General features: G+C 39.6%; 1 pseudogene; it reads left to right on the forward strand.

The window, feature by feature from the left end:
* Nucleotides 1–5,197, forward strand: part of LOC125863855 (uncharacterized) — a 68,911-nt pseudogene extending 63,714 nt beyond the window's left edge.
* Nucleotides 5,198–17,003: the final 11,806 nt, after the last annotated feature.

The raw sequence follows: 17,003 nt of genomic DNA on the forward strand, positions 1-17,003 counted from the left end.
TTAATATTTTCTACTTTCATGAAAACATGTTATCCAATATGGCAACAACTTTAAATGTTCATAGATAGAGGATGATTACATGTTGGTCCTCCCGAGCCTTCTCGGCAACGAGTGCCGGTCCGCCTTAATGGGATTTTGGGCGTGACAAAAGTGGTATCAGAGCAGGTCATCCTAGGGAGTCTACAAGCCGTGTCTATGTAGAGTCTTTCTTATGGATGTGTTGTGCACCACATTTATAAGCAGAAGGCTACATGGCATTTAGGAGTTGTCCCTTTCTTTTCATTCTATAGATCGTGCCATAGCGCCAAATGTTGTAGGTGGACCATGCTTAACCTCTTAATTATTTTGTTATAGTACAAATGCCACAGAAAAGGAAAAGTAAAAGTAAAGGAAATCAAGTAGAAGTGGCGGCTGGAGAGGCCAGCTAGACTACCCAGGTGAGTCCCAAGATGAGTCTCCATCACAAACATTCCCAACTCCTCCACTTCCTGAAGAGTTGAGAAGGGATGGAGTTCCCCCAGAACCACGTACAGATGCTACCGTGCAAGATTTGAGGAATGCGGTTCAATTATTGACTCATATAGTTGCTGTCCAATGTCTAAGGCAAGAAGGCCCAGTTACGGGTATTGGTGGTGCAGATAGGGAAGCTAGCACACGGATACGTGATTTCCTTAATTTGGACCCTTCATCATTCACCGGGTCAGATCCTAATGAAGATCCGCAAGATTTTATTGATCAAATCCAATGAACTTTGGATGTTATGCACGTGAGTGGTGAAGAAGTTGTTGAGCTAGCAACATATAGATTAAAGGGTGTGGCTATATTATGGTATGAAGCTTGGAAGCAATCTAAGAGTACAGATGCACCTCCAGTTACTTGGAAAGAATTTAAAAAGGCGTTTCATGATCATTATTTGCCATTGGAGATTCGAGAGGCCCACGCAGATCAGTTCTTAAATCTTCACCAAGGGGGTATGAGCATGAGAGAGTACAGTCTCCAATTTAATTCCTTGTCCAGGTATGCTCCAAATGTAGTTGCTACTATGGAGGATAGAGTTCATCGATATGTGAATAGATTGGATTCGTATCTAGTTAGAGATTGTACTATTTCTTATTTAAATAAAGACATGGATATAGAAAGGATGCAAGCTTTTGCACAGAAATTGGAGGATCAAAAGCAGAGAAGAAGGGAACAAGAGACAGAAAGGGGGCAGTCGAAGAGGGCTAGGTCTACCGGGCAGTTTACACCACCTCAAGGTGAGTTTAAGCCTCAGTTTTCTAATAGACCAGCTAGGCTGTCATTTCCCTACTCTACAGCTAGCGCTCCACCCCAATCTCAAGGGCCGAGAAGCAATCAGTTTAGGCAAAAGAATGAGAGCCAAGGTTCACGGAGAACAGGATATACAGAGCAGGGCAGTACAAGACAATCAATGCCTCCTAGGAAGCCTTGTAAACAATGTGGGAGGAGTCATGTAGGTATATGTCGTATTGGAACAGATGCCTGTTATTGGTGTGGTATGTCAGGGCACCTAATGAGAGATTGCCCTAAAAGGCGCATGGGTGATATATCAGAACCTACAGGATCAGCTGTTGCATCGTCATCATCGATGCCTCCTTTAGGTAGAGGCCTACAGGTTCCTACAGGTCGTGGTAGAGGTGTTATAGGAGCAACTAGTTCTAGCAGAGTCCAAAATCGCACATCTGCTTTAGGGAGTCGACAGAACTTGGAGGCTTCACCTGACGTAGTAACATGTACATTGTTCATCTTTTCACATAATGTGTATGCGTTAATTGATCCTGGTTCCACACTATCGTATATCACTCCACTGGTTGCTGGGAAGCTTAAAAGAACACCAAAATTATTGAATAAACCATTTGAAGTGTCTACACCAATCGGCGAGTCTATTATAGCAAGAAGGGTCTATCGTAACTGCATAGTAATTGTTTGTGACCGTGATACATTGGCTGACCTAATTGAACTAGAAAAGGTTGAATTTGATATTATAATGGGTATGGATTGGTTGGTTTCTTGTTATGCCCCGATGGATTGCCGAACTAAGAGAGTGCACTTTCACTTTCAAAACGAGGCAGTCCTTGAATGGGAAGGCAATGTTGTAGCGCCAAGGGGTAAGTTTATTTCTTATTTGAAGGCGAGGAAGATGATGTTAAAAGGGTATATATGTCAACTAGTTAGAGTGAGAGATGTGGAGGCAGAACCACTGACTCTTCAATCTGTTCCGGTAGTAAATGAATTTATTGATGTGTTTCCTGAAAAGCTTCTAAGTTTACCCCCAGAACGAGAAGTAGAGTTTGGTATCGATTTAATTCCAGGCACTCAACCTATCTCTATTCCTCCGTATAGAATGGCCCAGGCAGAATTGCGTGAATTAAAGGAACAATTAAAGGACTTGTTAGAAAAGGGGTTTATAAGGCCTATTGTGTCCCCATGGGGTGCACCAGTGTTATTTGTACGTAAGAAGGACGGAACGTTGAGTATGTGTATCGACTACCGACAATTGAATGTAGTCACAATTAAGAATAAATATCCCCTCCCCAGAATTGATGATTTGTTTGATCAGTTACAAGGTGCCAAGTGCTTTTCTAAAATTGACTTGAGATTAGGTTATCACCAAGGGAGGGTGAAGGAGAAGGATATACCCAAGATAGCTTTTCGAACACGATATGGTCATTTCTAATTTCTCATTATGTCATTTGGGCTAACAAATGCACCGGCAATTTTTATAGATTTGATGAATAGGGTGTTCAAGCCATTCTTGGATGTATTTGTGATAGTATTTATAGATGATATCTTGGTGTATTCAAGATCAGAAGAGGACCATGCAAATCACTTACAACAGGTATTACAAGTTCATCATGATCGACGGTTGTATGCCAAGTTCTCCAAATGTGAATTTTGGTTACACTCAGTGTCATTCTTGGGTCATATTGTATCTGATGAAGGAATAAAGGTTAATTCACAAAAGATTGAGGCCGTGAAAAATTGGCCAAGACCAACAACACCCACAGAGGTTCGTAGCTTCCTAGGATTGGCAGGTTATTATAGAAGGTTCATTGAAGGATGAAGGTTCATTGAAGGATTTTCTTCTATTTCTGCACCTTTAACTAAGCTAACACACAAGGCAGCTAAGTTTCAGTGGAATGATGCATGTGAAAGAAGCTTACAAGAGTTGAAAAGTAGGCTAACTTCCGCACCTATATTAGTACTTCCGGAAGGCACAGAGAGGTATGCAGTATATTGTGATGCTTCAGGGGTTGGTTTAAGATGTGTACTGACGCAGCATGGTAGATTAATAGCTTATGCCTTAAGACAACTGCGGCCACATGAGAGAAAGTACCCAACACATGATCTTGAACTAGCAGCAGTTGTATTTGCTTTAAAGATATGGCGCCACTATTTATATGGGGTTCACGTTGACATATATACCGACCATAAAAGTTTTCAATACATCTTCAAGCAGAAGGATCTGAATTTGAGGCAGCGAAGATGGTTAGAGCTAATAAAAGATTATGACGTTGATATACTATACCATCCAGGGAAAGCAAACGTAGTAGCCGATGCTCTCAGTCGCAAGACAATATTAAGTATTAATGAGCAAACCATGGAAAAAGAAGGGATGGTGAAGGATCTACGTCAAGTAGCTAGTTTGGGAGTTCGTCTTTTTGAAACCCCAAAAGAAGGGATTGTAGTGCATAATACAGCAGAATCTTCATTAGTAGTTGAGGTGAAAGAAAGAAAAGCAGTTCAAAGATCCTACTCTACAACGACTTAAGTAGAAGGTAAATCAAGGTACGATAAATTTGTTTGAGCTTATACAAGATGGAGTACTTTGTTGTCAAAACAGATTGTGTGTACCTAATATTAATGGGCTAAGAAGGAGGATAATGACAGAAGCACATCATTCAAGATATTCCATCCATCCAGGATCAACTAAAATGTACCATGACTTGAAAGGAGTGTATTGGTGGGGGGACATGAAGAAGGACATTGTAGAATTTGTAGCTCAATGTCCAAACTGCCAGCGAGTCAAAGTAGAGCACCAAAAGCCGGGAGGTTATATGCAGTGTATGGAGCTTCCAACTTGGAAGTGGGACATGATCAACATGGATTTTGTCATTGGTTTGCCTCGCTCGTTTCGTAAGTTTGACTCCATATGGGTAATAGTTGATAGACTCACCAAGTCAGCACATTCCTTGCCAGTTAAGACTGATTATACAGCTGAAGAGTATGCAAAGTTATATATTAAGGAGATAGTTCGACTACATGGGGTTCCAATCTCTATTATATCTGATCGAGGAGCTCAATTCACTGCAAAGTTTTGGAAATCATTCCAAAAGAGTTTGGGAACACAAGTGAATTTAAGTACAACCTTCCACCCTCAAACGGATGGTCAAGCAGAATGCACAATCCAAACACTTGAGGATATGCTTCGAGCTTGTGTCTTAGACTTCAAAGGTAGCTCGGATGATCATTTTCCACTTATTAAGTTTGCCAACAATAATAGTTATCATTCTAGTATCAAAATGGCACCTTATGAAGCTTTATATGGAAGGAAGTGCAGATCACCAATTGGTTGGTTTAAAGTAGGTGAAACTGCTTTATTTGGACCAGACCTTGTTCTTCAAGCTATGGAAAAAATTAAGGCATACAACAATGGCTAGCAACAGCTCAAAGCCGACACAAATCATATGCAGATGTTAGAAGAAGAGGATTAGAGTTTTCTATAGGAGATTGGGCGTTCTTGAAAGTATTGCCAATGAAAGGGGTAATGAGATTTGGTAAAAAGAGAAAGTTAAGTCCACGCTATGTAGGGCCTTATAAGATTATTCGAAGAGCTGGCAAAGTTGCATATGAGTTAGAGCTACCTCAGGAGCTTTCAGTAGTTCATCCAGTGTTTCATCTCTCAATGCTTCGAAAGTGCGTAGGTGACCCATCTTATATCACTCCTATTGAAGATGTACAAGTTACAGGGGATCTCACCTATGAAGAAGTACCTATTGCTATTATGGATCGTCAAATTAAAAAGCTAAGGAATAAAGAAATGGCTTCAGTAAAGGTGCTTTGGAGGAACCAAAAAGTGGAAGAAGTAACGTGGGAAGCTGAGGAAGCGATGAAATCCAAGTACCTTTATTTATTTGAACCTAAAGGGGAAGTCCAAGGTGCAGAATGGGGGCATTAATAGGTACGCATGAAAGGGGTATTTCTTATGTGGTTAATAGTTGAATTAAACTAACGTTTGAACTTATTTAAGATATCTGATTATGTTGGCATTCGAGGACGAATGTTCCTAAGGGGGGGAGGATGTAACACCCTGTATTTTACGTGTACAAGTCCTACACATATGGAACTTGATTTAGCTTGGTGGCATAAGTAATGAACTTGATTTCCTAGATGAATGGTGACAATAAGGAAGCTATAAGGGTAACTCCCGTACATTGCAATATTGCACGATCGAATAAATATCAAATTTTAAAAGTATTTAAATTTTGGATCGAAGGGCTATATATAAGTCTAAAAGTTAAGGTGATCAAGTGGATATAAATTTTGAGTTAAACCAAGGAGATTCGCTCTGAAAACGAATAAAAGAATTGAGGTGCTTGTTGGACTTTTTAAAGCTAGCAAGTGTCACTTACTTGCTTAGCTCAAATGGGCTAGGCCGATGGGGAAGATTAGTTCATACATTAGTGGGCTCACTTGAGGCCCTAATTAAATAAAAAGGAAAAGGGAATGGAGATGAGGCCTCACACCAATCTGTCCAAGTCCAACTACTTGAGCCCAATAAAGACTAAAGCCCAAATTAAGGGTATAATTCTGGCCCATGGCATAATATTAGAAAGGGGAAAGATTGCAGCTAAAGATGAGTACATAAAGGGCCCATTTTGTGTATATATAATTCCAAGCAGATGCATCACCTACTTGGACCAATTTGACAAATTAGTGGCTGATATTACAACTTAAGAGGTGGTGAAAAGTAAGACCTTTATAATCCCCAAGTTGCTGGCCATTTCCTCACTTTTAAGAATAGATAAAAATCAGATTTCTCTCTAAGATTCTTCTCTTTCTTTCAAAGCATAGCAGCACCCACAAGTTTCCTAGGGTTCTTGGATAAACCCAAGCCCTTGCAAGGTAAGATAAGTTGAATTACTAATGGATTTAGCCTAATTCTCTCATGGAATGCTAGATAAACATGTTAATTAGTTAAGAACAAGCAGAGGATTGAATTTGTCAAAAGTTTAATTGCTCACTTTCCCTTGTTATTGAGAGGCTTTTCTCTTTTTCTTTGGCCTATGTGAAGGGAAGCTCAAGTTATTGAAGAGTTAAAATTAAAAGAAAAATGAGTTATAGGAATTAAAGTACAGTGACTGCCCAATCTTTGTATTCCTTAAACACGAGTCTAAGTATGATATTTTAAGTGTATTGTTGATAAGAACTCGTGGGATAATGTTGGGAAACTATGGTTTCACGTCCTCTATTGTATGTTGGATTGTTAGGACTATTTTTGGGACAGGTTGATGTATGAACATATTGGGGACAGCTTGGTTGATATCTGGAAAGCGTGCAAATTGATGATATTGAAATATCTGGAAAGGGTGTAAATTGTTGATAGTGTAGAAATGAAATAAAGAAGGCGGGGATTGAACAACCAACCTTAGTTTGGTAATTACGGGTTTGCTGCCCAAGCATTATTGTTGAGTGAGGTTGGACTGCCTAAGCATGTTTAGTAACTACTAATACTAATTTATCACCTACTTTATTGTAGATAAGTATTTGAAAAGAAAGGTAGGTAATTCAAGGTAACTACAAGGTGGTACATCAAGGTATGTAATGCTTTTCGATTTCCTACTAAATGGCATGAAATCTAGACTCGTCCTCGACACATAAAGGCAGCCTACCAACTCCAACACGACTTATGACCTTGTTTTCACTCTTTAACATGTCTGCACGTTCCAATACATGCTCATCGTCAAATCTCTTCATATACATTAAATACCCTGCATGAGTTCTTATTTTAACTAAATAAGGTCCATATGTTATTTCAGCTCCTATACATTTCACTAATTGTGTAACTACTCTCTAGTTTGTTGTTCTTACATTATATGATTATTACATGTCACTTGTTGACTACATAATCCCACAACTCAAAAATGCTATGACCACCAAAAGAATCATCTCAAATGTTAATGGAAAGATATTAAATGAATCTGCTTATTGATGGGTGGTATCCGAGGGGTGGAAGAATCACCTAGCATGGGTCGATCCCAATATTATGGGTGGTATCCCAGGGGTTGAAGGAAAACCTAGCATGGGTCCATCCTGATTTATATTTCTACCACTGATCAGCTGGTAATTTGTATTATATGTTGTGCAGAGTGTAAAGTAAAGAATGATAAAGTAAAGAAAAGAATGTAAAGTACCCGATTCCATAATATGAGAAAAGGTGGTCTTGTATTCTTACATTGGTATATGATTTCATTTGAGTTCTTATTTCACATACAGTACTTTGTGCCTTACATACTCAGTACATTCTCCTATACTGATGTCTCTCTCGGGGGACTTGCAATTCATGCTGCAGGTACGGGAGCTAGTAGACCTCCCCAGTATGAGAACAAGACATCCAAAGGCTATTGGTGAGCTCTAGGTTGATTTGGGGCTTTCCGAGTCTATAGCACGTATTTTGGTATGTATAGTAGCTGAGTGTAAGGTGGGGCATGTCCCGACCTTAACCCCATAATGTTTTATCATTTAGTGGCTTTGTAGACTATGTATAGTGAAGTGTGGTTGTGCCTCGTGTCTTAGACATCATGGTCCCAACGGCCAAGTCATGTGCCCTTTCTTTTGGCTTGTTAATATTGTCTACTTTCATGAAAACATGTTATCCACTATGGCATCACCTTTAAATGTTCATAGATAGAGCATGATTACATGTTGGTCCTCCCGAGCCTTCTCGGCAACGGGTGCCGGTCCTCCTTAATGGGATTTCGGGCATAACAAGAATGATCAGCTCGAAAACCATATCCTACACTTGGGAAAAATGTAGGAAAAATAGGCGTTAGTTCAAAAATGCACAAAATATGATAGCCATGCATAAAAACATTAAAATTGTGAAAAAGGGACATTTCTTTTGAAAGCATGCGATTTACCAAGTTTAAACAACATCATAAAGATAGTGAAGGAGCATAAGTCATAAACATAGCGAACATAGTCAGTATCATCTTTAGTGCAAGCTAGCAACATCTTTTAAAGCTTTTGAACACTTACGGGATACTTCTTAAAGCATGACTTAGTTCATTATTAAACTTCTTGTTCATGTGGGAAATAAGCCTTAACCAACATGAGACCATGTGAGCTTTAACATGGAATCTGGTGACTCCCACACCCAAAAGGATTGGTCTACTTGCCTAAGATAGAACCGGTAACTCTTAGCTTAGGTGGATCCACTGGCTAATATCCTACGGGGGCACGTAGTTTATGGGATAAGGAGATTGCTACTAGAAACCCAACTTTCTACCAGATAGCTTCCACCTACAGAGGTTGCTTCTAGAAACCCGACCTTACTATGGGAGATCTTCCACCTCACACAATATCCACTCGGTGCTTAGCATTAAATTCCCACGGAGTAGTTAATTCTCTATTAACATCATTACTCATGAAAGGGTGCCCTTGGCCTACCGATTCAAGGTACATCATTAGAATAGCTCTTTTTTAGTTACTCATGAAAGGGTGCACTTGGCCTACCGATTCAAGGTACATCATTCTGTGAGCAAAACCTTTCACATCATGTTCATTACGAGTTCATGTGAATAACCTTTCAATCAGCCCACAACAACAATATAATCATTAACACTTCACTTTCGAAGTGTACTCATAGCATTTACATAAACTTCATGAAAACATGCATAATCTCATACTTTACCTCGTTGAGGTTCAGAACTCATTGTAATTCAAGTAACCCAATCACTATATGCATAATTTAACAACATTCTTCTTTCATCAACAAAGACCCACTCACAAGTTACAATTGAATAATATGGGGATTTCATGGGTTCTTGGGGATTCATCATAAAAATCATAGGAAATCATCAATTAATACTTAATATAACATAATTCAATCATTAGAATCATTTTTGAAAGGAACCATGACTTTGAAATAAAACCCTAACTTTTGGGGATTTCTATCTTTAAAATTGGGGTTTTGAAGGGACTCCATGGAAGAAGGCTATCAATGGATGAAATACTACCATACCTTGATCACAAAGCCCTACGAATTTGGGGTGAGAAACCTTGCTTCTTGAACCCTACCTTTTGTCCTTCTTCTTCTTCTTCTTCTTCTTCTTCTTTGAGTTTTCTAGAGAGAATTTTTGGAGAGGATGAACTTTGGGAATTGATTTGGGTTTTGGAAATAATAAGTTGAATATGTTAGTTTTTGAGTAAAAATGACTTATATAGTGACCCTAAGTTAAGTGCAGACAACCTCACTTAAGTTGGACTAAAACCATAATTACCCAAAAACACCCCTCACTTTAAGTGAGCTACTAGGTCTCACGTGGGCCCCACGAGCCATGGTCATGACCACGAGCTATGGTCCCCTTCGTGGACTTGAGGCAGTGGCTAGGCAACAAGTACCTTTAGCTAACAAGCCCAAGGAATCTTCATGAGATGCTTCACGAGCCATGGTCCCTCTCATGAGCAGTGGCTTGCCACTTCCTTACCACCCTCACACAACCAAGGCATGACTAAGGCCACTCTCACGAACCGTCTAAGGCTTCACGAGTCGTGAAGTGGCTCGTGTGGAGGAGCCATTTTGGGGCAGCCTTAAGGAGGCTAATGCCTCACCACCATGAGTGGCACCACGAGGCGTGGTGACCACCACGAGCCGTGAAGGCTCTCGTGGAATGGTGGGCATTGCCTTTGGAACTTTGGGCAGCCTTGGTCCCTTTCCCTTGGCTCTTGCCCTCATGCCCTTGGCCCTAGGCCACCTTCATGACTCTAACTCTCATGTTTAGCTCTAGTTTAGCCTACTAATTTCTGGGTGTTACAATATCTCCCCCTTGGGAACTTTCGTCCTCGAATGATGATCTAGGCACCTTACGAAAGTAAAGACTCGAGACTAGCAGCCCATCATGCATGCAACATCAAAATAATGCACAATTTAAAGGAGGAAACATGAACTCCAACTCAAACATATTCAATGCATCACAAGGAAGTAGGAGCTACATCTAACAACCCATTATGCATGAAATCTTAACATCTAAACATTTCTTATTGTGTAGGAGTAACTACCTTTTCCAAGCTCAAAAGTATGCTCAACATAATATCATGTAGCCAATATGCAATTTACTCTCAAAAAGCATGTTCAATAATTCATCTCATGAAGCACATAGGGAGCTCTTATTCAATTCACAATAACATGAGGATAATCAATCATAAAAACTCATTTTCTTACTAAGCATAAATTTCTCATGAACATGCGTAACATAGGAAATCATGGAAAACGCAAATACACACATGACTCCCAAAACAAGGAAAACTCAAGAGGAACTACTTACCTCAAGCTTGAATAGTAGTAGAAGCAAAAAGATGAGGATATCGGGACTTCATATCGGCCTCGGCCTCCCAAGTAGCACCCTCAACTAAATGATTCCTCCACAAAACCTTTATGGAAGCTATTTCCTTGTTTCTCAATCTCTCGACATACCGGTCTAGGATTTCTCCCAAAACCTCTTCATATGAAAGACTTTCGTCAAATCCCAATCCTTCTAGGGGAATTATGGATGCCAGATCACCAATACACTTTCTAAGCATAGAAACATGAAATACCTGTTGAACCGGAGCCAACTCATTTGGAAAATCTAACTCATAGGCAACTTTACCAACACACCTCAAAATTTGGTATGGACCTACATACAGGGGACTAAGTTTCCCTTTCTTGCCAAACCTCATCACACCCTTCATGGGTGAGATTTTTAGATAGAACCAATCGATAACCTCAAACTCTAGATCCCTTCTTCTCTCATCGGCATAGGACTTCTGCCAACTTTTAGCCATTCTCAACCTTTATATAATATGTCGAACCTTCTCAATGGCTTCATAAACTAGCTGGGGACCTATCAAAGCAACTTCACCCACCTCAAACCAACCAACGGGAGACCTACATCTCCTACCATACAAGGCTTCAAAGGGAGCCATACCAATACTTGAGTGATAGATATTACTGTAGGCAAACTCTATTAATGGAAAGTGGTCATCCTAATTACCCTTGAAGTTTATTACACATGCCCTTAACATATCTTCCAATGTTTGGATGGTACGCTCCGCTTGCCCATAGGTTTGGGGATGAAAAACCTTGCTAAGCTTAACATTAGTACCAAGACCTTTTTGGAATGACTTCCAAAAGTGAGAAGTAAATATGGTACCCTGATCGAAAATAATGGATAAAGGAATCCCATGCAACTTAACCATTTCTCTTATGTATAGCTTAGCATAGTATTCCGCTGAAAAATAAACCTTGATGGGAATAAAGTGAGCTGATTTGGTCATCCGATCTATAATGACCCAAAATAGAATAATGTTGTCTCCGGGTGTGAGGCAAATAGACAATAAAGTCCATGTTTACATCTTTCCACTTCCAAGTGGGAATACCTATATCATGGGATAAACCTCCCGACTGTTGATGCTCAACCTTAACTTGTTGAACATTTGGACACTTGGACACAAATCCCGCAATATCTTTCTTCATCCCACTCCACCAATAGTCTTCCCGTAGACCACGGTATATCTTGGTGGTTCCCAGGTGAATAGAATACCGAGAACTATGCACTTTCTCTAAAAAAAATTCCCTTAAATCATCAACATTCGAAACACATAACCGACCTTGATACCTAAGCACCCGATCTCCCCCTTGGGAGAAAGCCTCAATGGACTTCTTAAGTACCACATATTTCAACTCAATTAATATAGGATCAAGACCTTGCTTAGACTTCACATCCCTCACAAAGGAAGATTCGGAACCATTATGGACCATGCACTACCCTTGGTGGAATCCACTATTTGAATACCTAGTCGGGACAACCTATGCGCATCACAAACCAATTCTTTGTTTTCATCCTCTAGATGAGCCACACTACCCATGGACAATCTACTAAGAGCATCCATTACCACGTTAGCTTTACCGGGGTGATAAAGGACACTCATATCATAATCCTTCAAGAGTTCTAGCCACCTTCTTTGGCTAAGATTAAAGTCCTTTTGACTAAACACATATTGGAGACTCTTATGATTGGTGAAAACATCCACATGGACCCCATACAAATAATGCCTCCATATTTTTAAGGCAAACACAACCGTCGCTAACTCAAGGTCATGGGTAGGATAATTCTTCTCATGGATCTTAAGTTGCCTTGAAGTATAGGCAATCACCTTACTATCTTGCATAAGCACCCATCCCAACCCAGCTTTAGAGGCATCACAATACACCACAAAGCCATTCGTACCCTCCGATAAAGTCAACACTGGAGCGGAAGTAAGTCTATCTTTCAACTCTTGGAAACTTTTCTCACAAGCTTCCAACCACACAAACTTAGCCTTCTTTTGAGTCAAAACCGTCAAAGGAGAAGCAATGGAAGAAAACCCATCAACAAACCTTCTATAGTAACCGGCCTAACCCAAAAAGCTTCTAATGTCGGAAGGAGTTAGAGGTCTAGGCCAACTCTTGACCACATTTGTCTTCTTTGAATCTACCTCAATACCCTCACTTGACATAATATGACTAATGAAAGCGATGGACCGTAACCAAAATTCACACTTGTTAAACTTTGCAAGAGGTTGTTGGTCCTTAAGAACTTGCAACACAATTCTCAAATGGTCCACATGTTCATTCTCACTCCTTCAATAGATCAAAATATCATCAATAAACACAATTAGGAACATATCAAGGTATTGTCTAAACACCCGATTCATCAAGTCCATAAATGCCACTGGAGCATTAGTCATCCCAAATGACATAACCAAAAACTCATAATGACCATACCAGGTTCGAAAAGTCATCTTGGAATATCATCCCCTTTCACCCTCAATTGGTGATAACCCAAATGGAGATCAATCTTAGAGAAATAACTAGCCCGTTGAAGTTGGAAAAAAAAGTCACCATTTCTCGACAGGGGATACTTGTTCTTAATGGTCACCCTATTTAATTAATGATAATCGATACACATTCTCAGAGACCCATTTTTCTTTCTAACAAACAACATCGAAGCACCACATAAAGAGATACTCGGTCGGATGAAACCCTTATCTAACAAATCCTTTAGTAGCTCCTTCAACTCTTTTAACTTCATCGGAGCCATTCTATAAAGAGGAATAGAGATAGGTTGCGTATCCGAAAGAAGGTCAATGCCAAAATCTATTTCCTGCCTAGGAGAAATATCAAACAAATCATCGGAGAAAACTTCTGGGGGTTCATTAAACACGGGAACTGGCTCAAGAGAAGGGGTTTTAGAATCTACATCCCTCACCCTAACAATGTGGTAAAAGCAACCTTTCGATATCATCTTTCTAGCTTTAAGTAGGACACAAATTGACATCTAGGCATAGAATTTCCCCCTTTCCACTCTAAGATAGGCTCATTTGGAAATTGGAATCTGACCACCCGTGTTTTACAATCAATAGAGGCATAACATGCATGCAACCAATACATACCAAGAATCACATCAAAGTATAGCATGTTAATCTCTACCAAATCAACAAGAATAACTCTATGGGACAAGGAAATGGGACATTTTCTATAAACCCTCTTAGCCACCACAGAATCACCAACAAGAGTAGAGACAAAAAAAGGTTCTAATAACACTTCCGGAGGAACATCAAACCTCATCGCCACATAAGGCATCACAAAAGATAAAGTATAATCGGGATCTAACAAGGCATACATATCAATATGAAAGAATTTTATCATACTGGTCACTACATCCGGGTAGCTCTCTTGGTCACCTCGGGTTTGGAGAGCATAGACGCGGTTTTTCTTTAGAGTATTGGAGTTTGAACTGCAAGGAGGAGCTTTCTTGCCCTCTCTTCCCTTTTCCGTATGCATTGGGAAATTCCTCACTTGATGACCACTCTTACCACAACCATAGTAACCATCAGTTCTGGCTAGGCACTTACCCTCATGTTGCCTTCCACATTTAGAGCAATTTGACCAAGACAAAACGGAACCACCTCCATCTCCTCCTTGAGGTTTAGGGTTAGACGCCCTCTCTCGATTGAAATTAGAAGGAGTATTAGAGGAACCTTGACCGGAGAACCTTTGTCTAAATCTTGGTCGACCTTGTCCATCGGTCCTAGTATTGGAGAACTTCCCATCAGCGGTCCTAGCTCTTTTCACCTTTCTATTCTTTTCCTTGAGTTTCGATTCCTTAATTTGTTAGGCATATACCATAAGTCTTGAGATGTCATGACCCAAGGCTACTCGCTAAATGTGACATGGCGTAGAAGGCTCTGAGAAGCCTCATAGCATATCATGAACATAAGAACATAGGAAAATAGTGCGGAATTTAAAACTTTTTTTACAATAGAAGAATTTTATAAAACAAGAGGAAGTCTATAATACCATGTCTCAAACCATCTATAATACTTGAATTAAAACTCTTGAATACAACCTTAGGGACATAGCCCTTACGAAAAGTCTAAAACATAAAAAAAGACTTGAAGGACATAATGGTCAAGCCCTCAAATACTATGAGAACTCACCAATCTTCTTCTTCTTGATCTACTATGATCCTAGCCACGAGGGTGGAAGCCGATATCACCAAACCCTACACTTATAGAAAATTTAATGATATGGATTAACACAAAAAAAAAAAGTATGGAAGCCATGCATAAAAATCCTTAAAACATGTAAAAAGGGACATTTTAGTTGAAACCATGCTATATGCAACTTTTGAACATCATCTTTGAAATAGTTGGAGAGTGTAGCTCATAAGACAACTCATGTACAATTAATAATAGCATAAAGAATATCATCATAATCACAAGCATAGTCTCCAACATAAACATAATGCATACCCCAATCTTTACAAGACATAGTTCACACACATAGTTAAATACCAAGATCATATTGTAATAATAGAACCATCACATAAGTAACCCTAGGTCATACTTGTTCAATGCATAGATATGAGCCCATAATCCTATCTACATTAAGTACCACTTTTAGGCCACCATTCTCATACGTATCATGCTTTGGTCTTATCCATAATCAATATTCATAAACAAGGAAACATTCATGTTCATAGCTTATAACAAAGGAAGTCACTATTAGCAACACTCCATACCATACATGCATAATTTCATACATCTTCATAGCATAAGGAAACCACACCATAATCCCTTTAAAAGTCTACTTGTGCAATGCATAAGTGAAGTTCCATACCCCCACTCACACTAAGTAAAGCTCATTAGGAAGTCATAAGTATAGTTCATGGTCATGTTCATAATTCATATAAAGCATGCGTTAACTCATAATCATCATGTCATATGGGAAAACTACCATGCCCACTCTAAAAGCCTACATATGAAATACATGAATGAACTCCCATACCCCCATTCATACTAAGTAGAACCTTTTGAGGAACCATAGTAAATAACCCAAGTTCTTGTTCTTGTTCTTGTTCATGTTTCTTGTTCATGTCATGGTTCACATTCTTGTCATGTAGGGAAATAGCCTTAACCAACATAGACCATGTGAGCTACATGGAATCCGGTGTCATGCCCCACACCAAAAATATATGTCCTACTTGCCTAAGGTAGAACTAACATGTTTAGCTTTTAGGTGGATCCACTAGCTAAAGACCTATGAGGACACATTGTTATGGGATAAGGATATTGCTACTAGAAACCTGGAATGACTGATGTAAAAGGTTTCCATCACATGAGATAATTTGTTTTGGGAACCCGCACTGACTGGCGTAAAAGGAACCCATTAGGAACCAGGACTAACTGGCGTAAACGCTTTCATCTTATTTTCGTATCCACTCGGTGCTAAGCATAATTCCCTTTATGTTCATGTTAAGTATTTACTTATGTTCATGTTTATGGAAGGGTGACTTAAAACTCAATCCAACACAACATCATGATATAGCTCATAGATTCTGTAACACCCCGTAAGTTAGTGAGTTGAACTAGTGAGTTCAATAGCCTTTCGTAAGGGTTTTGGAGTGGTGTATGAGGATTAAAATCAAAATAAATGATTCCCGTACTTAGAATAAGAGTTTTAGGGGTTAAACGTCCGGGTACGACCCCCCAAGGACCACCCAAGGGGTCCTTGAGGGGGACCCCAAAAACAGTCGCTAAAACTGTCAAATGTGTGACCTACGGATGGCCATCTACGACCAGTAGATCAATCAACGCCCTGTAGGTCATGGGCATAGGTCAAGGCCTGTTATGGCCTGCCAATGGAAGCCTCAGGTGCAAACCACGAGGGTGCAGCATAGGCAGAAGACCTATCCACGGTCCGTGGATGGGTGGGCGTAGGTGCTGCCAGTTTTTAGAGTTTTAGTTTTAGTTAGGGGGTTTGGGAATTAATTAAGTTATTAATAAGGGGTTAGGTAGGTAGGTTAGTTAGTTAATTATCCACCTATATAAGTCTAATACACCCCTAATTTAATGGATTTAAGTTATTCATCTAAGAACCCCAAAAACTCTCCAAATATTCTCTCTAGAAATGAAGAAGAAGAAGGAGAAGAGAAGAGAAGGCAAGAGGGCAAAAACTAGGTTGAAATTCTCCATTAAAGCAAACTTTATTTTGGGCTTTGAATCAAGGTATGTTAAGTTTATTCATATGTGGGTTCTTCCACCCATAGAGCCCCCATAGTTTCCCCACTTGTGAAATCAAAAATCCAATTCTAGCTAGGGTTGTGCTTGCATTGTGGGTAGGATTTGGGTGTGATTCCAATCTAGTGGATATTACCCAATTATGTTTGATTTAGCTTTGC

This window comes from Solanum stenotomum, chromosome 5 (genome assembly GCF_019186545.1).
Source record: "Solanum stenotomum isolate F172 chromosome 5, ASM1918654v1, whole genome shotgun sequence".
Taxonomy (NCBI): domain Eukaryota; kingdom Viridiplantae; phylum Streptophyta; class Magnoliopsida; order Solanales; family Solanaceae; genus Solanum; species Solanum stenotomum.